Source organism: Scyliorhinus torazame, chromosome 5, assembly GCF_047496885.1.
Source record: "Scyliorhinus torazame isolate Kashiwa2021f chromosome 5, sScyTor2.1, whole genome shotgun sequence".
In the NCBI taxonomy this organism is placed as follows: domain Eukaryota; kingdom Metazoa; phylum Chordata; class Chondrichthyes; order Carcharhiniformes; family Scyliorhinidae; genus Scyliorhinus; species Scyliorhinus torazame.
The window spans coordinates 238,681,277-238,707,254 of NC_092711.1; positions in this window are offsets into that span (position 1 = coordinate 238,681,277).

Below are 25,978 nucleotides of genomic sequence, written 5' to 3' on the forward strand. Positions count from 1 at the left end.
GCACAGGCCTTGCCCCTCAACTCTACCCTGCAAACCCATCCCCCCTCACTCACCTGTGATCTAGTTTCTGCCGTACCCAGTGTCAGCCAATGTCTCCCGGCGGCAGTGCCCTTCAAAAGAGCCATTGGTGGTTGATTGGTCAGCAACGTCCGGGGGTGTACTGATCCCGGGTAAAGGCTCAGGACTGGCCTGTCAACATGTCTGATTGTCACGTACTACTGGCAGACCTTCTCAGAAGGATGTGAAGTGGGGGTGTCTCCAGTTCTCGAGCCAGCAGCCGAGACCCCCATCACCAGCACAAGATTATGCCCATGGTGAGGAGGCACTGGGAACAAAACATTCCATGGTGGTCAATGCCTCTATGCCTGGGTTTGGCCTCAAAAATCTGAATGCAATGTCACTAATTTTAATGAACCTGAACGATTTATAAAGGTCAGTGAATGCATCTTCAAGTGCCAGGTCCTGCCAACTGGACCAGCATTTTCACACTACTTAATGCACCACACTCCTACATTCATCTACCAACAATTCCTTGTCAATTTGCACTCATACCTAACATTCATAGTTTCACCTAACCCTCACACACTTAGTTGGCATTGCTCCATGCCCTCAGACCCACATCTCACAGCTTGCACACAGTGTCAGCGATTCAATCATAACAAGCCCCAGAACCCAAACAGATTGAGGTGACACTCACTGACACAATTCTACTTTTCTGGCAGGCGGTTGCAGCAGGATCTAGTCAGAGGAGACGAGTGTGTCACACATTCCAACAAAGTAAATGGTGCTGGACATTACCGGAATGACCATTGAAGAGTCCGTGGCCAGTGACAGACTGAATCCATTGAAGAAGATGATACCCTGTTAACCTCCCACCTCACGTCCCATTTCCCACATATAATTAAACATGGATTTCCAAAAGGATCCAATGGATGGTAAAATAAATGTTTAAATATAGACTGACCTATAATTTATCATATCAGAATTCAGCATGCAAGGATAATTACATTACAGGAGGAATATAACCATTGAAAGTTTCTCCATTTTCACCACAAATTCACGGTAGCGCAGTGGTTAACACTGTGGCTTCACAGTGCCAGGATCCCAGATTCGATTCCCGCTTGGGTCACTGGCTGTGCAGAGTCTGCACATTCTCCCCGTGTCTGCGTGGGTTTCCTCCGGTGTGACATTATGGGAAATGTTCAGAATACAAAGGGTTAATGTCATATCATAATTAACCACTAGATGGAGCTAGATGCAGAACAATCTCAAGCATTGACTCACAGAGCTAGGAGAGAGCGTGAGGAGAGCTAGAGAGCAGTGATAGAGAGTTCAGTACAGTTCATAGATCATAGAATTTACAGTGCAGAAGGAGGCCATTTGGCCCATCAAGTCTGCACCGGCTCTTAGAAAGAGCACCTTATCCAAGGTCAACACCTCCACCCTATCCCCATAACCCAGTAACCCCACCCAACACCAAGGGCAATTTTGGACACTAAGGGCAATTTTGGACACTAAGGGCAATTTATCATGGCCAATCCACCTAACCTGCACATCTTTGGACTGTGGGAGGAAACCGGAGCACCCGGAGGAAACCCACGCACACACGGGGAGGATATGCAGACTCCGCACAGACAGTGACCCAAGCCGGAATCGAACCTGGGACCCTGGAGCTGTGAAGCAATTGTGCTATCCACAATGTAAGTTATAGATAGAGTGTAGAGATGAGTGTTAGTTAAGTGTAGATTATTAGATTATTGTTTACTACAGGAGTAAGTGATTGAGCTTAATTAAGTAGTGTAAATAAATGTTAGCTTTGTTAATGAACCTAACTTCTGTGGCCTTTGTGAAGACTACAACATCCATCCTGAGATCAAGAATCTCAAAGAACACCACGTTCGGGTGCTCCAGTTTCTTCCCACATGTCCCGAAAGACGTGCTTGTTAGGTGAATTGGACCTTCTGAATTCTCCCTCTGTGTACCTGAACAGGCACTGGAGTGTGGCGACTAGGGGGTTTTCACAGTAACTTCATTGTAAGCCTACTTGTGACAATAATAAAGATTATTATTATTCCCTTTAAGTATACAGTTACAACAACAGCAACTCACATTTAACCTTCAACATAGTGCACTGTAAGGGCAGCACAATGGCGCAGTGGGTTAGCCCTGCTGCCTCACGGCGCCGAGGTCCCAGGTTCGATCCCGGCTCTGGGTCACTGTCTGTGTGGAGTTTGCACATTCTCCCCGTGTTTGCGTGGGTCTCGCCCCCACAACCCAAAGGTGCAGGCTAGGTGGATTGGCCACGCTAAATTGCCCCTTAATTGGAAAAAATGAATTGGGTGCACTAAATTTATTTTTAAAAACATACCATTTCACAGGAGCATGAAATTTTACACTGCGCCACATAAGGAGGTACTAAGACAGGTGAAATAATCTTGGTCAATGTAATAGGCTTGGAAAACCATTTTTAAGGAAGAGACAGAAGTTTGGAGGCAGAGATATTTTAGGAAGGGAATTCCAAATCTTAAGGCCCAAGCCACTGAAGGCACAGCAGCCAGTGGTGAGGTAATTAGATTTGCAGGATGCCGTGGTTAGAGGAGTACAGAGAGTATAGTCTTGATAGACTGGGGGCAGTTATAGAGATTGGGAAGGTGAGGGTATTCTGGTATCATCGTAACTATCAGCATTACAAGGGTTAATGTAGTGTTAAGAGTAGCCACTAGAGGGAGCTGCAGATAAAGCTATAAAAAGCGGTGATGCTAGACCTTAGGAGAGGAATGTATGCAGGAGACAGCTAGTGAAGGTCATAAGAGCAGTTAGTGTGAGGAGGTAAGATTATAGTTTATACCAGTAATGAGATTAGCAGTAGATGAGTGTAGTTAAATGTTATTGATCAATTATTGATGAATTATGAATGGGACTTAGCCCAAGTTTAAAAAAATAGTTTGCAATGAATTAGATTTTCATTGAAGAAAATCAAACATATTGGATGCGTAAACTTTCTTTTCTTATGACCAAGATATTTACTTTATCCAAAATACAATTACTTAATTTGGTAGCATTTATAAGTGATATTTTTATACAAATACATATTACAGGGTCATATCAAATGTGACATGTTTAAAGGGCAGCCTGGTAGGTCGAAGTATTAATGTCATCATGCAATATATCGTATGTCAGGCATTAGCTGCAAGTTGAATTCAGGTTGACAAGCAAATACCCGATCTGATCATAGGAAGAAAGCGCAATCAATATCTCATGCCATGTTGTAATTTGGGTTGGCTATGGATGGATAATATGGAGATGTCTATGTGCCTGTGCGATTGTCTGAACCAGGCTTCAGGAAAGATATGAAGGAAAATGAGAATGCACACATAAGAATAAAAAATAAAGGATGGAAATTTCCGAAAAATTGGCAGTGTCAATCTCGGTGCAAAAACAAGTGCAATTCCAGCCGGCTCCGGTGGCGTGATCCCGACTGCAACTTTAGGCGGTTTTAGAAAAATGTCTTGCCCCACGTGAAAAATGCAACACCTGAGGCACAAAGTGTCTGATTTGCTCACCCTGGGGTGGTCATCTGAGCAGTTCTAACAAGGGGTGCTGCATTTAAGTGGCTCCAGAGCACTTTCTCTCATTCAAGCCAGCAGGATACTCCACGATTCGCGGAGGAGGCCCTCACCCATATGCTGGATGCCATGGAGGAGAGACGGGCAGCAATATATGCTCGGACTGGCAGGGGATCCTCCAACAAGAGAACAAACCCCACCTGGGAGACGGTCAGTGCACTGGTCAGTGCTAGCACCCTGCACTAGAGGACAGGGCTGCGATACCGCAAGAAGATGAAGGGTCCGCCATGGTAAGTGCTCCCTGTATCGTCTCGGCACTCCACCTTGCCATCTCTCCTTGGAATTTCAACAGTGCCCTACATGCTGCCACCTTGCAGGGACCCAGCATCCAACCACCACAAGCTTCCTCACACCTCCTGATACTCCTCCTCAGAACCCCTCCCTGCTTACGCATAGCACCCACACATGCCAGACATCATTGACATCTGATCCACCAGGAAGCCAGCTCACATCATCCCCATTTGTGTTCCTGCAGGATGAGCTTTCCCACAACGGCCATGAGTGATCTAAGACAGGCAATGGGATGCCCAAACTGAAGGTCCTCAGGAGGCAGCCCTGGAACATGTTGGGGAGGAACATAAACGGGACTGCACTGTGAGCGAGGTGGACCTGGGAGAGAAAAGTGGGGAGCCATTATATGTTCATCCAGATGGCCAGTCTCAAGTAAATTTTGGGGATCCCAAACCATTGAGCTGGCAATGTACTAAAACCATGTCCTATGCATCCTAAATGTAGTGGGAGCGTTCGCAAAGCTAAGGAATTGTAGGGGCACAGCATGGGCAGAGATGAAGTTAGGCACTAGTAGTTGGGGGGAATTATCACTTGTTACATTTTGATATGTCATTCCATTAAATATTATTGTTGCTCACCACTTTAACGCCTCAGAATCTTTAACCCACCTCACAGTGATTTGGCACTTCTCATCACGACACAGGTGTTCTCAGTGGGCCTCCATGCCCACCAGGCAATTAGGGGACAGGATTCTCCGTTGCCCGACGCTGATATTGTAATTGCCGATCGGGACGAGAATCCCTGTTTACGACCAAATCGTGGGCCTGTTTTCGGATCCTCAGTCCTCCCCTCCTCGCCAAAACCGACGTCATCGAGGAGTAGGCCGCACGCCGTTGGGACGGCCTCAGGACGTTACCTGAAGGCCCTCCCCCGATGGGCCGAGTTACCGACGTTGCGTGGGACATGTGATCTCAGTTCTCGTGAACCCGATGTGGCGTCTACGGATTGTGCTCAGCCTCGCCACAGTCGGAGGGGGGGAGCCGTGCTGCTGGCCATGGGGGGGCTTGGGCGAGGGCTGGGGGGACTGGTGGGAGGATGCTCGGGGTGGTGAGGGGGTCTCCAGAGGGGCACTCTCTGCCAGGTCGGGTCGGCATGCAGCCGGGGCCATATTGTACCGCGTGACTGCTGCAGGTCGTCGCCGTGCGCATGCGCGGCCACGGAACCGCCAATTCTCCAGCCGTTTATATCGGGAAGGCCGTGCGTTTTACGTGGTGCGTCTTCTAGCCCCTCACTGGTCAGAGGATCGGTGCTGGGGCTTCGTTGATGTTTTTGTTTAAAACCAGACACTTCTTCCGGACATAGCCTCAAAATCGGAGAATACAGCCCAATGTCTTTCAGAGCGAATGATTCAATCTCAATTATCGGACTCAGAAATTATTCTGTGAATACTAGACCCTCGGCCATAAACCCCCACTAGAGCAAAGGGACAAAAGAATGTAGGGCAGAACCCCACTCAGACATAAGCCAGGGGGTTAGCGTGCTGGCAGCAGATAAACAGGAGTCATACATAAGCAGCAGCTGAGGAGCGAACCCCACCCCAAAATGTAAGTAGAGCCTTCTGCCCCCGACAACTGCCCTCCTCTTTCTCTCACATACCTGTCCCCCACCCACCTTACACCCTGGCATCACCCCCACCCCAGAGCGCTCCAGCGACTTTGTCCCCTTGGATTTCCGGGGCCTCAGTGGAGACAGTGGTGATCATCTCCTTCCTCCCACTCGGAAATCATGGTGCCTGGTTCCTGGTTTTAAAAAGTTGCAGTAAATCATGCTGCTGTGTGGGAAGATCTGGGGCGTGATTCCCCGACCCCCCACCGGGTCGGAGAATCGCCGTGGGCCGGTGTGAATCCCGCCCCCGCGGGATTCTCTGAAGGGAGAAAAGTCGGCGGGGCGTAATTCGCGCCGCCCGCCTCGGAGAATGGCAGGGGCGGGAGCGAGACAATGGATTTCGGGGCTGCCGATATTCTCCCGTCCGGATGGGCCGAAGTCCCGCTGACGTGACCACGGGTCACGTCGGCGTAAATCAACCCAGCTTTTAATTGGCGTCAACCAGTGCTGATGGTTGACGCCATCCAGCGTGGAGGTGGGTGACGGCCTGGGGGTTTGGCCGCAGGAGAGGTGATGGCGTGGCCGCAGTCTGTATGTGTGGGGGAGAGGTGTGTGTGGGTGTGTGTGCGGCGGGTGGGGGGGGGAGGGGGGGTAGAGTGGGGTGGGCTTCGGGGAGTGCCGGGAGGGGGGGTGAGTGCTGGGAGGGGGGGTGAGTGCCGGGGACGGGAGGATGACTGCCGGGGAGAGGGACGGGGAGGTGCGTGCCAGGGAGGGGGTCGGGGAGGTGTGTGCCGGGAGGGGGACGGGAGGATGACTGTCGGGGAGGGGGGCAGGGAGGTGCGTGCCGGGGAGGGGGACGGGGGTGCGTGCCGGGAGGGGGACGGGCAGATGTGTGTCGGGAAGGGGGACGGGGAGGTGCATGCCAGGGAGGGGGACGGGGAGGTGTGTGCCGGGGAGGGGGACGGGGAGGTGCGTGCCGGGGAGGGGGACGGGAGGATGTGTGTCGGGAAGGGGGACGGGGAGGTGCGTGCCGGGGAGGGGGACGGGGAGGTGTGTGCCGGGGAGGGGGGCGGGGAGGTGAGTGCCGGGGAGGGGGACGGGGAGGTGTGTGCCGGGGAGGGGGACGGGGAGGTGTGTGCCGGGGAGGGGGGCGGGGAGGTGCGTGCCGGGGAGGGGGACGGGAGGATGACTGCCGGGGAGGGGGACGGGGAGGTGCATGCCAGGGAGGGGGACGGGGAGGTGTGTGCCGGGGAGGGGGACGGGGAGGTGCGTGCCGGGGAGGGGGACGGGAGGATGACTGCCGGGGAGGGAGACGGGGAGGTGCGTGCCGGGGAGGGGGACGGGGAGGTGTGTGCCGGGGAGGGGGGCGGGGAGGTGAGTGCCGGGGAGGGGGACGGGAGGATGACTGCCGGGGAGGGGGACGGGGAGGTGTGTGCCGGGGAGGGGGGCGGGGAGGTGTGTGCCGGGGAGGGGGACGGGGAAGTGCGTGCCGGGGAGGGAGATGGGAGGATGACTGCCGGGGAGAGGAACGGGGAGATGCGTGCCGGAGAGGTGGACGGGAGGATGACTGACGGGGAGGGGGACGGAGAGTTGCGTGCCGGGGAGGGGGGGTGCAAGGGCAAGTGAGTTTGTCCGCCTGGCCAGGTGCAATGCTCCAACAGTCGCACCCATGCGGTCCATGCCACCTGGCTGGGGGGAGGAGGGGGTACGGGCAATGATGACATGTTGTCGTTCCCCGCCCCCCCCCCCCCCCCCCCCCCCCCCCCCCCGCAGGCCATCATGTTTTCCGATCAGCCAGCGATGTTGGCCGCCATGGCGGCAGTCGCTATTGTCCATGTTGCCCTGGATGAGGAGGAGCATGCCAGAGAGGCAGTGCAGGCTGCCGCAGAGGGGCTGGCGGCAGCCGCCCAGGCTGGAGGGACTCCCGCCCGACAGGACGAGGAGGGGGAGGAGGACGTCACGGCGCCACGGCAACAGAGGCACCTGAGGAGTCCCCGTGTGTGCCGGTCCCGGCTGTCGCACCAGGACCTCACGGACTGGGAATGCAGGAGGAGATCCCGGATGAGCCGTGAAACCGTGGCACACATCTGCCACCTGCTGGCACACCTGGCACCGCGTGGCATTGGCGGGGGACACCCTCTCCCTGTGTCCATCAATGTTACGGTGGCCCTGAACTTTTATGCCACGGGGTCATTCCAGACGCCAGGTGGGGACCTGTCCGGGACCTTGCAGACATCGGTGCACCGGTACATCCGGGCAGTGACAGACGCCCTATATGCCATGGCGCACCGCTACATCCGCTTCCCTGTGGACCGGGCCAGCCAAGATGCCCGGCTGTGGGCTTCTCTGCCGTGGCCGGGTTCCCCATGGTCCAGGGCGCGATCGATGGGATGCACGTTGTCGTGCGGCCACCTGCAGATAACAGGGCCGTGTTCAACAAGAGGAAGGGGACCTATTCGATGAACATCCAGGTGGTCTGCGATCACCGCATGATGATCCTGCACGTCTGTGCCCGGTACCCAGGCAGTGTACACAACTCATTGTTGTCGCAGTCATACAACCCCGGCATGTACGAGGGACGCCATCCCCGGCTGAGGGGCTGGTTGCTGGGCAACAGGGGCTACCCAATGCGGTCGTGGCTGATGACGTCTATACTGAGGCCACAGAATGACGCGGAGAACCGCTACAATGATGCCCATGCAGCGACAAGGGGAGCGACAGAGAGGTGCTTTGGCGTGCTCAAGATGCGTTTCAGGTGCCTAGACCTCTCAGGGGGCGCCCTCCAGTATCCGTCGGATAGGGTCGGCCGCATCATTGTAGTGTGCTGCGTCCTGCACAACATAGCCCAGCAGAGGGGCGATGAGCTGCAGGCAGAGGAGGGCGGAGTGGAGGAGCAGCAGGAAGAGGCGCAGTCCTCCCCAGATGAGGGGGATGGGGGCAATGGTCAGGGCAGACGGGCTAGACACAGGCGGGTGGCTGTCCACCGTTACCGGCGGGGCCAGTGGGCACGGGACAGGCTGATAGCCGCCCGCTTCACTGACTAGAGGGGCGTGGGAATCGGCGAGTATGGCCACATACCGCACACCATGGCAACACCCGAACACCCTCACCCGCCCACCCATCTACCCACCCAGAACCCTCAAACCCTTCCCCCACCCCACCCACCCCACCCGCATGCACACCACCCACCTATTGCAGATCCACCTGCGGCACAACGGCCGGGCGCACACAGTCGCAGGTGGAAGCGTGTCTATTGCAGGCCATGGAGGATGATGACAACCCGCGCTGCGATGAGCTCCTGTCTCCACATCGTTGGACTAAGTCTGACCCATGGCCACAGTACCACCATCCACCCGAACCATCCCTGCATGCGGCTGTGACACTGCAGCGCACGGTCCCGTCCTCTGCCCGGGGGGATGGTGAGGGCGGCCCAGTGGGAAGGGGGCAGACTCACCTGGGGCTGAGGTAAGACCACCACTCACACACACACTTGCGCTCAACGTACATGACGCCCCCGCATGCTTTGGACAGAGCACAAAGGCAACTTTAATAACAAAAGCAGTGCATGCACGTGCTCTAGACCCTAAAACTCATCTGTGCCCTGCACCCATGCCAACTTACTCAGTGTCTAATTGTTTGGCCTTACGGGCCCTTTGACTACGTTTACGTGGTTCCCAGACGGTACAGCAGAACTGGAGGTGGACTCCTGTGATTCCTGCCCTCTGACACCGGATCCCTTTGGCGACCTTTTCCTGGGGCGTCCTGGCCTAGATGGGCCAGGCTGCGGCCCGGGCGACTGGGATGGCGAACTGCCAGCCTGTCCTGCCCGTTGCCCACCCGTTGCGCCTGGGACGGAAGGGGGGGAGCTCGAGGCGTTGAGGAGCCCCAGCACCTCCTCCTCCCTCAGAGTGCCCGATGGCCCCCGGGCCTCTACATTGGTGGGGGATGCGAACGGACTGGCCACCCGACGCCCCTCCGACACCTGGTGCTGCCAGTCCTGGAGGCCCGTGCTGGTATCGACAAGGGTCTGCAGGTTTGCAGCCATGGAGCTCAGGGAGTTGCCCATCCCTGTCTGTGACAGTGCGACGCCGGCTCGCACATGGCCACTGGCGCCGATGCCCTCAGCGATGGCCTGCTGAGACTGGGCCATGGCCTGCTGAGACTGGGCTATGGCCTGCTGAGACGGGGCCATGGCCTGCAGAGACTGGGCTATGGCGTTGAGCGCCTCTGCCATCTGGCGCTGGCACTGGCTCATGGCCTCCTGTGAGAGGGCAGCCATGTCCTGGGCCACAGACGCCGCCTGCACGGAAGGCCCCAGGCCTCGCAAACCGCTCCCCATGTCTGACACCGTCGCCCCCATTGCCTCCACCGTGGACGCCACCCATGCGGTGTCGGCCTGGGTGGCACGCATGACCGGCACCACTCCCAGCTCCTGGACACGGGTGGACTCCTCCACCTGTGACTGCAGCTGCCGCAAGCTGGCCGTCACCCTCTTCGCTCGTCCCAGGTTCGGTGGTTGCATCGGGTCTATGGGTGGGTGCAGTAACTCCAGGAACCCGGGATCCATCTGGGCGGCAGACGGTCGCTTGCGCCGGGCTGCCCTCCGACCGCCTGGCCCCTCTGCTGCTCCTCCCTCCACCTGCTGTACCGGACGGCTGTGTTGTGCGCACCAGTGAGTGTACCAGATGCCTCTTCACTAAAATGCCCAACCGAGGTGAGTGTCTCTGCGATGGCGGATGGTGTTGGAGATAGCAGTGGTGTTGTGCCGTGCGCATCGTCCGACTCTGAATCCATGGTACTTTGGGTGGCGGTTCGTCTCCACCCATCCACTCTGTGTCATTGTCCTGTATTTCAGTTTCCTGGGTAGGAGTGTCCTGGGTCGGGGTGTCCTGGGTAGGGGTGTCCTGGGTAGGGGTGTCCTGGGTAGGGGTGTCCTGGGTTGTGGTTTCATGGTTCGGCTGCGACGGGGGCCTGTGGCTGCCCCCCTCGTTGCTGGGTGGCACACGCCTGCGCCGCCGCACCCGCATGAGACGGGGGCGTCGTCTCCCTGTTGCTCCAGGTCTCTCCGTCTCCCATGGTCTCCGTGGAGCATCCTGCGGGCGTCGCGTGCCACAGGGTCCGGGTCTCCCGGTCTCCTGTGGTCTCCGAGGGGCATCCTGCGGGCGTCGCGTGCCACAGGGTCCGGGTCTCCCCGTCTCCCGTGGTCTCCGAGGGGCATCCTGCGGGCGTAGTATGCCAGAGGGTCCGGGTCTTCCCGCCTCCCGTGGTCTCCGAGGGGCATCCTGCGGGCGTTGCGTGCCAGAGGGTCCGGGTCTCTCTGTCTTCCGTGGTCTCCGAGGGGCATCCTGCGGGCATCGCGTGCCAGAGGGTCTGGGTCTCCCCGTCTCCCGTGGTCTCCGAGGGGCACCCTTCAGGCGGCCTGCATCTGCGGGGATGGCTGCCTTGACGTTTGCTCCTGCAATACACAATGAAGCCTGCATGGTTAGACACGCAGTCGGTGATCAGGTGATATGGGGATGGGGCATATGGGGGAGGGGGGATATGGGGACAGGCTGTCGGTGGCTCACTTGCTGGTGGGCCTCCGACCTCTGCATCGGCAACCTCCCGGTGCTCAGGTCCGCCAGCCAGTTCCAGGGTCCTTTCCTCATGTTCAGTGAGTGGCCTCTCATCAGTTGGGCCGCCTCCAGTCCTCACATGCTCCCTATTGTGTGCGCGCTTCTCCTGTTGGGGGGGTGGGGGGGGGGGTGGCAGGGGTAAAAGGCAACAGTGTTAGACAGGTATTTGAATGCACACCATTGGTTGCGCGTGTATTGCAGAGGTTAAGGTTAGGGCTGGATTCACTTGGGGGATATGGGGGATATGGGGGAGGGGGGATATGGGGGAGGGGGGATATGGGGGAGGGGGGATATGGGGGATATGGGGGAGGGGGGATATGGGGGAGGGGGATATGGGGGAGGGGGATATGGCGGAGGGGGGATATGGGGGAGGGGGGATATGGGGAGGGAGTATTTGGGGAGGGGGTTATGGGGATATGGGGAGGGGGTTATGGGGAGGGGGGGATATGGGGGATATGGGAGAGGGGGATATGGGGAGGGGGATATGGGGATATGAGGGAGGGAGATATGGGGCGGGGGATATGGGGGATGGGGATATGGGGGATATGGGAGAGGGGGATATAGGGATATGGGGAGGCGGGATATGGGGGATATGGGGGGATATGGGGGATATGGGGGAGGGGGGATATGGGGAGGGGATGTGGGGGATATGGGGAGGGGGATATGGGGGATATGGAGGAGGGGGATATGGGGGAGGGGGGATATGGGGGATATGGGGAGGGGGATATGGGGAGGGGTGATATGGGGGATATGGGGGTGGGGGGATATGGGGGAGGCGGATATGTGGGATATGGGGAGGGGGGATACGGGGAGGGGGGGTATGGGGGATATGGGGGATGGGTGATATGGGGAGGGGGGATATGGGGGATATGGGGAGGGGGATATGGGGATATGGAGGAGGGGAATATGGGGGATGGGGGATATGGATATCGGGCAGGAAGTGGGGGGGGGGCTCATCCTGGCTGCCCTGACGAGGTTGTTCACCTTCTTGTGGCTCTGGCTGCCTGTCCGTCGTGTCAGAGCCACAGCGCTGATGGCCTCTGCCACCTCCCTCCACAGATGCCGGCTGTGGCGTGGGGCGACCCTGCGGCCGTGTCCGGGATACAGTGCCTCCCTCTTCTACTCCACTGTGTCCAGGAGCGCCTCAATGTTGCGGTACTGGAACCTAGGGGCTGCGCGGTGGGCGGCCATCCGGTCGGGTCTTCTGGTCGGGTGGTGGGAGCAGCGCGTCTTTTGAGTCGTCACGTGTGCGTCGTGAATGACGCCGCATGGCGTGAACCACCTGAGCCAGCGCGAATAGCGTCACGCCGCTGCTAGCCCATTCTGGGCCGGAGAATTTGCGATGTTTGGGGCGGCGCGATGCCGGACTGATTCACGCCGTTTTTGGCGCCGGTCGGCGGACATTGCGGCGTTTGCGGAGAATCCCGCCCCAGATGAAGGCGGAAGTTGCAAATGTTAAACCTGCAAAATAGAGGATAATGGATTCAAATTCAAGTTAATCAGGTTTGCATCCTTCCTGGGCAGGAACCAGATCACGTCATCAGGAAGAGCCCGGGGATATCACGTGCTGAAATCTCGCTGGCACAAATCCCTTTCTGGCCTCTCACAATATCTAGCGGCCATGACGAGATTTGCGCCAGCAGCTAATGGGCCCAGTAAATCTGGCCCAAGGTGTGCAGTTATACAGCATCTTCCACTGCCACCAAACATCCCAAAACACATTGCAGCCAGTGAAGTACGGTTGAGTTGTAATCACTATTCTAATGTAAAAAACTCTACAGCTAATTTGCATGCAGCAAGGTGCCACAAACGGCGTTGGGATAAAGACCAAATAATCTGTTTTATTTTGCAATGTTGATTGAGGAATGAATATTGTCCAGGAGTCTGGGGATCACCCCTTTGCTCTTCTTCAAATTTTGCCATGAGACCATTTATGCCCACGAAGGGGCAGATGGAGGCGGGATGGTAGTGGTGGTGGGGTGGGGGTGGGGGGTGGGGGGTGTCTTCATTTAACGATTCATTTGAAAGGTAGCACCTCTGACAATTCAATACTGCCTCAGCACTGCACCTGGCGCATCAGCTTTGATTTTAAACATATATTTAAGGAAATATAAGTTAATTTGAAACAATCAAAATTAGCAACACAATGTGGTAAATGATTATAGGGTGACTGATCTGCTTTTGTGAACAAAGTTAAATTTGATATATGTTCCATATTTTATTAAGCAGGCATATTTTCTTGGATAATTAAATAATAGAGTGGTTGAGCAAATAAGACAACTCAGTTGCTTTGAGGTTACATTCTGTACATTTTATACAAGGATTTATCTTGTACATTCATAGATGTGAAGTTCTGCCACATCGAAAACTACAGGCTTATGTTTCTGCAAGGATTTATGGAGAGGAAACTGCTGCCTATAGCTCTTGACTGAACTGTAAGCTCTTAAATCCTCTGATAACTGAAAGCGTTGATCAGGTAAATAATCCTTTCTGGTATGCTCGATATACTTTTTAAAAGTTAATAATAGCGTATTAGGTATCGATTTTCAATCCAATGCAGAAGTGGAGAGATTTCTGCGGATGATTATAATTGACAGGTGTGTTTGTATAACTCCAGTGCAAACTGTGGTGTTGAGAGATATTGATGGGTCAGATTGTCTGTCGATATCAACAAACTAAGGTTTTTCTGCTTAATGCAGGATGCTGGGAGCCTTGACTGTAGTGGAATAGTTAAAAGTAACAAAGGCACGGATCTGGATTTCTGCAGCAAATTGGCACAGAAAAACAATGTTATGGAGGTGAAGGGGAGCAATCATTGTGATGGAGAGAGTGTGGAGTCAGAAACTCACCTCTGCGCCAAACAGAATGCTAAGTTTATGAAGAGTCAGCTTCTAGTTGAGACAGTGGCCAGGGAGAGAGATGAAATCAGTGAAAAGGACCAAACTTGCTTCAACATTCATCGAATTATAGAATCGCTACAGTGAAGAAGGGGGCCATTTGGTCCATTGAGACTGCACTGACCCTCTGAAAGAGTACCCTGCCTAGGCCCACTGCCCTGCCCTATCACTGTAACCCCAACTAAACTTTTGGACACTAAGGAGCAATTTTGCATGGCCATCTGGTTCACTAATGTCCTCCAGGGAAGGAAAACTGCCATCTTTACCTGGTCTGGCCCACATGTGACTCCAGACCCACAGCAATGTGATTGACTCTGAAATGGCCGAGCAAGTCTCTTAGTTGTTCACCTGCCACAAAAACACAAAAAGGGGATTAAACCGGACGAACCACCCAGCATTGAACCAGGCATTAGAAACGAAAACAGCAACCCAGCCCTGTCGACCCTGCAAAGCCCTCCTGACTAACATCTGGGGACTTGTGCCAAAGTTGGGAGAGCTGACTCACAGACTTGTTAACCAACATTGTCATATTCATAGAATCATACCTTGCAGACAATGTCCCAGACACCACTATCACTATTCTCGGGTATGTCCTGTTTCACCGGGAGGATAGACGCAGCAGAGGTGGTGGCACAGTGGAGAGGGTTGAGGGAGAGAGTTGAGGGAGACCTCGACATCGACTCTGGACCCCATGAAGCCTTATGGCTTCAGGTTAAATATGGGGAAGAAAACCTCCTGCTGATTATACATAACGTCCGCCATGAGCTGATGAATCAGTACTCCTCCAAGTTGAACACTGCTGTTGTGGAAGCACTGAGGGTGGCAAGGGTGCAGAATATGCTCTGGGTGTGGGACTTCAATGTTCATCACCAAGAGTGGCTCGGTAGTACCACCACAGCCCGAACTGGTGGGTTCTAAAAGACACAGCTGCTAGACTGGCACTGCAGCAGGTGGTGAGGGAACCACATGAGGGAAAACTTACTTGACCTCATCCATACCAACCTGCCTGCTGCAGATGTATCTGTCCATGAGAGTATCGGTAGAAGTGACCACTGCACAGTTCCTGTGGAGACAAAGCCCCATCTTCATATTTAGGATACTCTCCATTGTGTTGTGTGGCACTAACACCGTGCTAAATGGGATTGGCTTTTACAGATCGGGCAACTCAAGACAGGGCATCCATGAAGTGCTGTGGGCCATCAGCGGCAGCAGCATTGTATTTAACCGCAATCTGCAACCTCATGGCCTGGCATATCTCCCACTCTACCATTAGAACCAAGCCAGGGGATCAACCCTGGTTCAATGAAGAGTGCAGGAGAGCATGCCAGGAGCAACATCAGGCATACCGAAAAAATGAGGTGGCAACCTGGTGAAGCTACAACACAGGACTACTTGTGTGCCAAACAGCATAAGCAGGAAACAATAAACAGAGCTAAGCAATTCCACAACGAACGCATCAGATCTAAGCTCTGCAGTCCTGCCACATCCAGCCGTGAATGGTGGTGGACAATTAAACAACTCACTGGAAGAGGAGGCTTCATAAATATCCTCATCCTCAGTAATGGAGCATCCCAGCACATATGTGCAAAAGACAAGACTGAAGAGTTTGCAAAAATCTTCAGCCAGAAGTGGAGAGTGGATGATCCATTTCGGTCTTCTCTGGAGGTGTCCAGCCTCACAGATGTCAGTCGTCAGCCAATAAGATTCACTCCACGTGATATCAATAAATGGCTGAAGGCACTGGATACTGCAAAGGCTATGGGCCCTGACTACATTACAGCAATATTACTGAAGACTTGTGCTCCAGAACTTGCCGCATCCCTAGCCAAGCTGTTCCAATACAGCTACAACACTGGCATCATTCCGGCAATGTGGAAAATTGCCCAGGTGTGCCCTGTACACAAGAAACAGGATAAATGCAACCCAGTCAATCATCGCCCTATCAGTCCAATCTCCATCATCAGCAAAGTGATGGAAGGAGTCATCAATAGTGCTATCAAGCGGCACTTACTCAGTAACTTATCTGCCCTTGACCCTTTCTGTCTGCAATCTCATGTCAGCAGTTCCCTCTTCGAGTAATGGGGCTGTCGATCTCTAAGGGCCTTCAATTGGCCCTCCAACAGTGGGAACGCACCTCAGGGGTGTGCAAGCTCACTCCCTGGCCTTTAATTGACGAAAGGCCTGAAAATTATGATGGGCATGCCTAAAGCACATTGTGCAGCGCTGGGTCCGGGAACTAGCCCTCATTTCTGGTTTCGAACCGTGATTAATGGTTTAGCCCTTGAGGGACATATGATGACGATGGAATCAAGGGTCGAACAAGCAACGACCGAAAATGGCAGGGAAAGAAGCCCTCGATGGAGATGGTCTGTCAATCATTGGATAGGCAAGCGTGGACCCAAACAAGGCGAATTGAACTGAGCTTATTGAAGGAGCTAATTTTGGTCAGACTCATATATCCAGGGGGTTTGTAAAGCACAGCCGACAAAAGTGATTTTGTTCTGTTTGTGATGAAATTGTATCCCCAAAAATATCTGTTTCTTCTTTCCCAGGAGAGGTACAAACTTAAAATTCCACCCACAAAATCGAGAGTCACTTATGGAATCGTAAAAGGAGAGAACAGTACAGCACAGAAGGAGGCAATTCGGCCTATTGAGCTTGTATTGGCTCTTTTAAAGGGCAATCCAGTTAGTCCTCATCCCTCATTCCTTTCCCAGATCCCTCCCAGATTTCTCCATCAAGAATTTATCCAGTTCCCCTTTCAAGGCAAAGATTCAATCTGCTGCCACCATCTATATGCCTTATTAGGGAAGGTAAGCCAAAGTTGTTTGCTATTGCTTTCTACGTGGCTCTTATTCTTATGATGGGAGAGTGGGGGACCCACACCATTGAACCCAAGTACCTCTCTTGGATGTCAAACCAGTGTTCAAAACAGATGGTGTAGCCGTCACCCCCCCCCCCACTCCCCCCCCCCCCCCCCCCCACCCCCCCCCCACCCCCCCCGGGCTGTCTGAGCATGCCTGGAACCCAACCTCACATACAAAAATATCAGAACTGAGCCAGTTGTCACGCCTCCTGAATTTACCTGAAAGTACCCGGTGGATTTCTGTGCGTTTCCCCTCAGGGCTGCCTGGAGTGTGGCATTTACGGCTTTACCTACTGACTCATGGTGAGAATGAAATGATTAAGCCAAAGGTTCCTCCATCCTGGAGTGCATAGAGATAATTATATGTCACAGTTGACATCAGATTATACTCTATGGATTGTTCAAAACCATGGGATGATCCTGAGGTTAAGTAGGATCAATTGTTGCTGTACTTTGTTTTCCCTTTGGTGACTTAATAGTGAGTGGATTGTTTTAATTGCACCAGTTTATGAATGATGACAAAAAAAATGAAACAAGCTTAAATCCGAACCAATTATTTCTTCATGAGAAAGGGACTGACAAAAGAGAATCAAAAACTTTATTAGGGAAGGCAACATTGCATGTCTAATGAATTCTTATGATTAATCTGTAGTAGTTCCCGTGGTATACCACTGTAGTATATAATATGTGTATTGTGGTAAACTGCTACTGTATTACGTGTAATGTGGTGAACAACTGCCTGATGGCTCCGCCTCCCCTCGGTATAAAGGTGGCTGGTCTCCACCTCTGCCCCAGTTCGGAATCAGAGGCCAGGAGGCTTTCTGTTTAGCTTATTCAAGCCTCAGTTATGTTCACTACTCGTCCTGTGTTCATTGATGGCACATCAGTTACTGTTATGTTTATTGTTGTAGCCACGCAGAGAAAAAGAATCAGAGGTGGCACACATTGAGGTTGTATAACAGAATACAAGGGGTTTAGTAAGGAGATGCTGCTCAAACGGGGTACAATGGTGAACTCCACAAAAGCCCACAAAATGCTCCGATGATGGCTTTGCGTAACACGTGACATTACACCAGCCAACGATGTTACTCTGATACATAACAGGTGGGATTCTTCTTTTACCAACGCCAAAATCGATTGGACGGAGAATAGCTTCCGACGCCGAAATCGCGGTAGATGTCGGTTTGACGCCAAATCCGTATGCTCCGGCACCCCGGGAAATTTCGTAAATGCATCGCCCGCTGTGCAGGCTAAAAGTACAGTAGGCACATTATTAATGGGCCTGTTGCCCAATGCTCCAGGCCTCTGCGATTAACCGCCTTTGATGGGCCGATTCCTCGACGCCGTGATTCTCTTGTGATTTTAGAACCTGGCGTCCTGGCTGCTGAGCGAGAGAGCGGAGGTAGGAAATGGTAGGGAGTGATTGCAGGCTGCCGGCCCGGTTGCGGCGGGGGGGACGGGGGGGGGGGGGGGGGGACCCCTGCCACGGCCGGGGGAGGGGAGGTGGAGCCGGGGGGGGAGACGGAACAGACCGAGCAGCTGTCATTACAGTGGCTACCTTGCTGACTGTGGTGATGTGCATCAATGTAAATGCATGTAGGCTAGCTAGACACTAGAGGGAGCACCAGAAAAATCACACACACACACTCAACCAATAGATCAGTTATAGGACACGGCCAATGGACATTCACGATACACACAGAGTTGACACGACCACAGGAGGGCATTACACCAACCCATATATAAAGAACACCACACACATGATCTGCCTCTTTCAGTGGAGACAGTCAGTGAACAGAGGCACAGGGTTGATTCAATATTACACCCACCACGTGGATTGCAGCAACTGGTTAGTCAATTTGGGTAGCTATAGTAGGATTAGCAGTAGTGTCGAACCCGAGTAATAGAAGTATAAATAGTTTAATAAACATGTTGAAGTTATCTCCACGTCTAAACCTTGCTTTGTCAAGTGCACCACAAGGAAGCCGCTTATGTTACACCTTGAACATAACAAGTCACTGACCACCCACCCCGGCCCCTGGTTCTGCACAGTGACACTGGCCAAATAGGTGCACCCCCCTCGCCCCTGAGCACCCTGTCCAACCGGCAGCCACCTACCGGGGGACCACCCAGGGCGACACCCAAGGCATCCCCTAGTGAGGGTAATGCCAGCCAACGGTGCCGCTGGCAGCAGGGGCATGCACCAGACCCGGGGGCACCGATGGGGTAGGATACTGGCAGGGCAGGGGTGCGGGGATGGATGGGCGGGGGACATGCGTGCCAACTGGGCCCGCCATGTAGCCCATGGAGCTGGATGGGCACGAGTGTATGCGCAATGCTAACATGTTGGCCTTTAACCCCCTGCAGGGAATGGCATTTGGACATCAACCTGCGATGCCGGCCGGTGTGGTGATGGCCGCAGCTGTGCAAGTTGCCCTGTGGCTGCGTGAGCGGGGGCCGCTCGGAGAGAAGGGGAAGCTGCAGCAGAGGAGCGGGCTGCAGAGGGGCAGATGGTGGCCGCACAGGCTGGAGGGCTGGTCGCCCAACAGGCCGAGGTGGAGGAGGAGGTGCCATGGAGGTGCCGTGTATACCGTAACCGCATATAAGGACCTGCTGGACCTGGCATGCAGATGGAGACTGCGAGTGAGCAGAGGGACTGTGAGACACATCTGCCAGTTGATGGCACACCTGCCACCGCGGGGGTATGGGGGAGGGACACCCGCTCTGAGTGACCGTCAAGGTGACATTTGCCCTCAACTTTTATGCGTCGGTGTCCTTCCAGTCGCCGAGTGGAGACCTGTCCGGGATCTCGCAAACCTCGGTTCACAAGTGAATTCGCGCCATCACGGACACCCTATATGCACAGGTGGACCAGTACATCCTGTTCCATGTGGACCATGCCCACCAGGATGGCCAGGCAGCGGGCTTCGCTGCCATCGACAGGATGCCCCGAGTCCTGGGGATGATTGATGGCATGCACATCACCTACAGGCACCTGAGGATAACAGGACGCTCTACACAAATCGAAAGGGATTCCACTCCATGAACGCCCAGCTGGTCTGCGATCAACAGATGTGCATCATGCACGTTTGCTCCTGGACAGCGTGCACGACTCATTCGTATTGGCACACTCGGTGATCCCCCACAGGTTTATTGTGGATAAATATGTACAATCTGTGCTCGAGCCCCTATAACTCAACTGTGCCCTGCACCCGTGCCAACCTAACCTTCTGGCCTTATGGGCCCTAACATTATGCCTATTTGGTTCCCCAGACAGTACAGCAGGAGTGGAGGTGGCCTGCTATGACTCCTGCCCTGCAACCTGGGTCCCCGTTGGCGCATATCTCCTGGGAAGACCCGGCCTGGATGGGCCCGGCTGCTGTTCGGGCATCCCGGTGGCATGGTGCAACCCTGTTCTGCCCGCTGCTCACCAGATGCAACAGGTTCAGAATGGCGGGGGAAGTCTGAGGTGCTGTGCTGTTCCGGCACCTCCCCTGCGGTGTTCACCGGCACGGAACCCAGCATGGGGTGCCTGATGGTCCCTTGGGCTACGCCATGGGACGGTGGTGAGAGATGAGCCATTCCCTGAGGCCCCCTGCCACCTGGCGCTGCCAGTCCTGGAGCCCGCTCTGGTCTTGACCAAAGCCTCCATATTTGCAGCCATGGAGCACAGGGAGTGGACCATCTCCGTCTGCAACTGTGCTACAACCCTGAGGATTGCCACATCAGTCAGTGGCTGGGACATCGCCCCCTGGGTCTGGGCCACGTCCCTCTCGGTGTGGGCCACTTCCCCCTGGGACTGGGCCACCAGGGGCACATTCCTGCCTACTCACCCTGGCCGCCCTGAGGAGATCGTGCAGTTTCTTCCTGCACTGGATGCCAGTCCAGACGACGTTGCCGGTGCTGGCCGCATCTGTAACCTGCGCCCAGACACGGCGAATGGTGGCGCCTGCCGGTCTTCCTCATGGGCCAGGTTACAGGTTCATCCGCTGCTCCTCCATGACGTCCAGGAGGGTGTCCAGCTCAGCATCCCTGGACCATGGCGCTCCTCTACTTGCAGCCATCTTGTTGAGTGGGACGGTATGTGTGGGGGGGCTGGATCGTTTGATTGCGGCTGCGGCATACGAGCCTCATTTGCGGCAATCGCGGACCCGGCGAATCCGGCGCTATGTCGCATGGAACCGGTTGAGATGGTACTGGCCCATTTAGAGTTGCTGAATCGGTGCAGCTGTTTTACCGTTTTTCCTGGCGTAAAACACCACCGTTTCCATGCCGGAGTCAGCACTTAGTCTCAGCAACGGAGAATCCAGCCCAACATCTCTTCCTCTTTACTCGTTTGGTGTCCCTGGCATTTTTACTTATTCAAATTTTTTAACACAGATCCAACATCATAGATTATCATAGAATTTACAGTGCAGAAGGAGGCCATTCGGCCCATCGAGTCTGCACCGGCTCTTGGAAAGAGCACCCTGCCCAAGGTCAACACCTCCACCCTATCCCCAGAACCCAGTAACCCCACCCAACACTAAGGGCAATTTTGGACATGAAGGGCAATTTATCATGGCCAATCCACCTAACCTGCACATCTTTGGACTGTGGGAGGAAACCGGACCATCCGGAGGAAACCCACGCACACAAGGAGAGGATGTGCAGACTCCGCACAGACAGTGACCCAAGCCGGAATCGAACCTGGGACCCTGGAGCTGTGAGGCAATTGTGCTATCCACAATGCTACCGTGCTACCATATTATGCCATAACTAACATTGTTATGTTACAGATACAAATATACATTAGTCAGACAGGAACTTGGATGGACGTCTGCCTCGTTTTGGTAGAACACAATGTGGCTGTTAGGGGTGCTAGAAGTGTCTCCCTGTCCACTGGCCGGTGTTCCATCTTATGAAACTAACTCAGGAACTATCTCTGGTTGTGTAGATAATCTGTCGTAACAGATTCCTGGGGCTGGGTTCTCCGTTTTGGTAAACAAAGTCCCCACGCTGGCGTGAAAACAGTGGTGTAAAACTGGCATAAAATGGCCATCGATCCGGTGGGGTGCTAGCAGCCTGGTAGCTTGGAGCTTCCAGCTCCAGCTGCCGATACGGTCCAGAGCATTGCCGGGCGGACCTGGACCACAAAAATAGTCCCCCTCTGCTGCCGCTCACATGCCTTGGACCGCCTCCCCACAGTGCCCTCAGCCCGAATAAAGCGGATCAGCCCTCCCCCAACTGTGGCGGCGCTGGACTGAGACAGGTGAGACCACAGGGGCGTTATTCTCCGACCCCCCGCCGGGTCGGAGAATGGCCGTTGGCCGCCGTGAATCCCGCCCCCGCCCCCGCCGAAGTCTCCGATACCGGAGATTGGGCGGGGGCGGGAATCGGGCCGCGCCGGTTGGCGGGACCCCCCGCTCAATTCTCCGGCCCGGATGGGCCGAAGTCCCGCCCAGAAATTGCCTGTCCCACCGGCGTAAATGAAACCTGGTATTTACCGGCGGGATCAGGTGGCGTGTCGGGCTCCGGGGTCCTGGGGGGGGGGGGGGGGGCGCGGGGCGATCTGACCCCGGGGGGTGCCCCCATGGTGGCCTGGCCCGCAATCGGGAAGAGACTCTCCCCACTGCGCATGCGCGGGAAACTGCCGGCGCCCGCTGACGCTCCCGCGCATGCGCCGGGAAACTGTCAGCGGCTGCTGACGCTCCCGCGCATGCGCCGCATTTCCACGCCAGCTGGCGGGGCAACAAACGCCATTTCCGCCAGCTGGCGGGGCGGAAATCCCTCCGGCGTCGGCCTAGCCCCTCAATGTTCCGCACCTTTGGGCCGGCGCGATGCCCGTCTGATTGGCGCCGTTTTTGGCGCCAGTCACCGGACATCGCGCCGTTGGTGGAGAATTTCGCCCCCGGTATCCCACGCCATTGGGAACTTGGCCAGTCGGGGACGGAGCATCGCGGGGCGGTCCTCAGGCAATGGCCTGAGGCCGTGGAAACGGCGTGTGGCGTACTCCAAGAGCAAGGCATATTTCAGGGAGCGGAGCATCGCGAAAGTGGCGCCGGCCCGATTCTGTCGTCATCAGGGATTCTCCGCCCCCTCGCCGAACACGATATCGCCGTCGGGGATCGGAGAATACAGCCCCATAATTTCGGCAGTTGGAGTCTTCCAGTCTGGCATGTCATTGTCATACTCTCTGTGGTGTAAACACTCGAGGCGAGATTCTTCGTTTCTGAGACTAAGGACTGAATTCTCCGCTATCCGGTTCTCTGTTTTGCCGGCAGCCCAAGGGTTGCCACAATGGAAAACCCTATTGACCAGCCGACGAAACAGAGAATCCCGACAGCGTAGCGCACCAGGGCGAAATTCTCCCGAAACGGCGTGATGTCTGCCGACTGCCGCCCAAAACGGCATCTTTGGGGGCCGAGCCCCAACATTGAGGGGCTAGGCCGGCGCCGGAGGAATTTCCGCCCCGCCAGCTGGCGGAAACGGCCTTTGGTGCCCCGCCAGCTGGCGCAGAAATGACATCCCCGGGCGGCGCATGCGCGGGAGCGTCAGCGGCCGCTGACAGTTTCCCACGCATGCGCAGTGGAGGGAGTCTCTTCTGCCTCCGCCATGGTGGAGACCGTGGCGGAGGCGGAAGGGAAAGAATGCCCCCACGGCACAGGCCCGCCTGCGGATCGGTGGGCCCCGATCGCGGGCCAGGCCACCGTGGGGGCACCCCCCGGGGTCAGATCGCCCCGTGCCCCCCCAGGACCCCGGAGCCCGCCCACACCGCCTTGTCCCACCTTTCAAAAGGTGGTTTAATCCACGCCGGCGGGACAGGCAATTTATCGGCGGGACTTCGGCCCATTCGGGCCGGAGAATCGAGCGGGGGGGGGCCCGCCAGCCGGCACGGCCGGATTCCCGCCCCCGCCGAATTCACGCCGCCCCCCGGCGATTCTCCAACCCGGCGGGGGGTCGGAGAATGACGCCCCAGATATCTGGGGCGGGATTCTCCGACCCCCCCGCTGGGTCGGAGAAACGCCGGGGAGCGGCGTGAATCCCGCTCCGACGCCCGGCGCCGGTTGTCGAATTCTCTGCCGCCAGGGTTTTGGCAAGGGCGGGAATCACGCCGCGCCGGTCGACGGCCACTGGCAGCGGCCCCCCCAGCGATTCTCCGGTCCACGATTGGCCGAGTGGCCGCCCGTTTTCGGCCGGTCCCACCGGCGTAAATCAAACCAGGTCCGTACCAGCAGGACCTGGCTGTACGGGCAGCCTGCAGAGTCCTCGGAGGGGCACGCGGGGATCTGGCCCTGGGGGGGGTGCCCCACGGTGGCCTGACCCGCGATCGGGGCCCACCGATCCGCGGGCAGGCCTGTGCCGTGGGGGCACTCTTTCCCTCCGCGCCGGCTGCTGTCAGCCTCCGCCATGCCCGGCGTAGGTAAGAATTCCCCCTGCGCTGGCGCTCCCACGTATGCGCCAACATGCGCTGACTGGCGGAGGCCCTTTGGCGCCAGTTGGCGCGGCGCTTAGCCCTTCCGTGCCGGTTGTCACGGCGCCAACCCCACCGGTGCTGGCCTAGCTCCTGAGTGTGGCTCGCACCTTCCGAGCGGCCCGACGGCAGAGTGGTTCACGCCACTCCTCGGCGCCGGTACGGCCCGCCCCGCCGGGTAGGGGAGAATCCCGCCCATAGTGTTGATGTCAAAGCAGAATTTATGGACTTTCACAACAGAAAAACTGGCGCTGCACCTGGATTGATTCCGCTACTGTTAAGGTGCTAGCACCGGTGCCACGTGGAACACAATCGATTCCAATGTGAAATGGTGTCGGTTCGCTGGTTCCGTGATTGGCACTCACGAGGCCGACAAGCTGCAACCGGAAAAACACACTTCACTCCCCACACACACCATCCCAGCCAACAAGATGACAGTGAGGAAAGCAGCCCTGAGATTTACCAGTGTCGTGCTGGAGACCCACTTGGATGCAGTGGAGTAGAGGCGGATGATCCTGTACCCCAGCCCGAGAAGGAGGCCAGCAGCCACTGCTGTTGGCCATACCGGGACGCGGGTGGCAGAGGTTGTCAGTGCAGTGGGCAACACCGTCCGTGACCTCCTCAGGGTGGCCAGGGTGAGTAGGCAGTACTTTGCCCCATGGCACTAAGCCCTTAACCTGACCCTCCCCGTTTCCCCCCACCCTGAGGGTGTCCAAACCCCCAACCTCCACCACTTGTTGGCATCCAGCCCGGCCGCCATGGCCAGGGGCCCTGGGCACAGAGGCCACCAGTTACCCACCTCCTGGGCTGCATGCGTCGTACTGTGTTACGCAGTTGTTTTCTGTTTATCCCCCACCAGGAGAAGGCCGCGCATAACCGCCGGAGCAGGAGAAGACAGGAGGGGCACCGCCTGACCTGCGGGTCCTCACTGTGGCAGAGCAGGGTCCTGGATGTGGTTGGCGAGGTAGAGTTCGGCCGCGGGAGAGGAAGTGAGAACCCGCTTAGTTGCAGTTCCCCACGACACATGTCAACCCTCCCTCAACGCCACCCCCACATTACCCCCACACCACCCTCACCCCAAACCATCCTCGCCCCACCACCCCCTACCCCAACCATCCCCGGCCCGCGGTCTAATCATGCGACTTGTTTTGTATTTTGCATGACCTGCTGGCGATGGACGGGCCCACCCAGCGTCCCGCACCCCCAGTCCGTGCCACAGCCAGAACCCCCCTGGTGAGCTGAACAGTGATGGGAGCAGCTCGGACACCAGCCCTCTGTCCAAGACTCAGGAGATCCCAGAGCTCATGTACTGGGGTGACACTGACTTCCTATCGCAGTTGTCTCCAACATCCTCCACCATCCCAGAGATACTCACCTCGGTTGGGCACTTTAGTGAGGCTTCTGTCTGCACCACACAGCTGATCCTGTACAGCAGGTGGAGGTTGGAACACCCGAGGAGGCGGACGGTCGGAGGGCAGGCCAACTCTAGGGACTAGCTGCCCCATAGGTGGCGTCTGCGGTGGAGGCATTGGAGGTGACGGTTTCAGCTATGGATCAGCCTGTCCAAGGCCTGGGGCATTCTGTGCAGGCGCTGGCCGAGGCCCAGGACACGGTTGCCACCTCACAGGCGACCATGTCCCAGAGGCATCTGGGCGTTGCAATGGCGCTTCTGAGCGTGGCCCAGT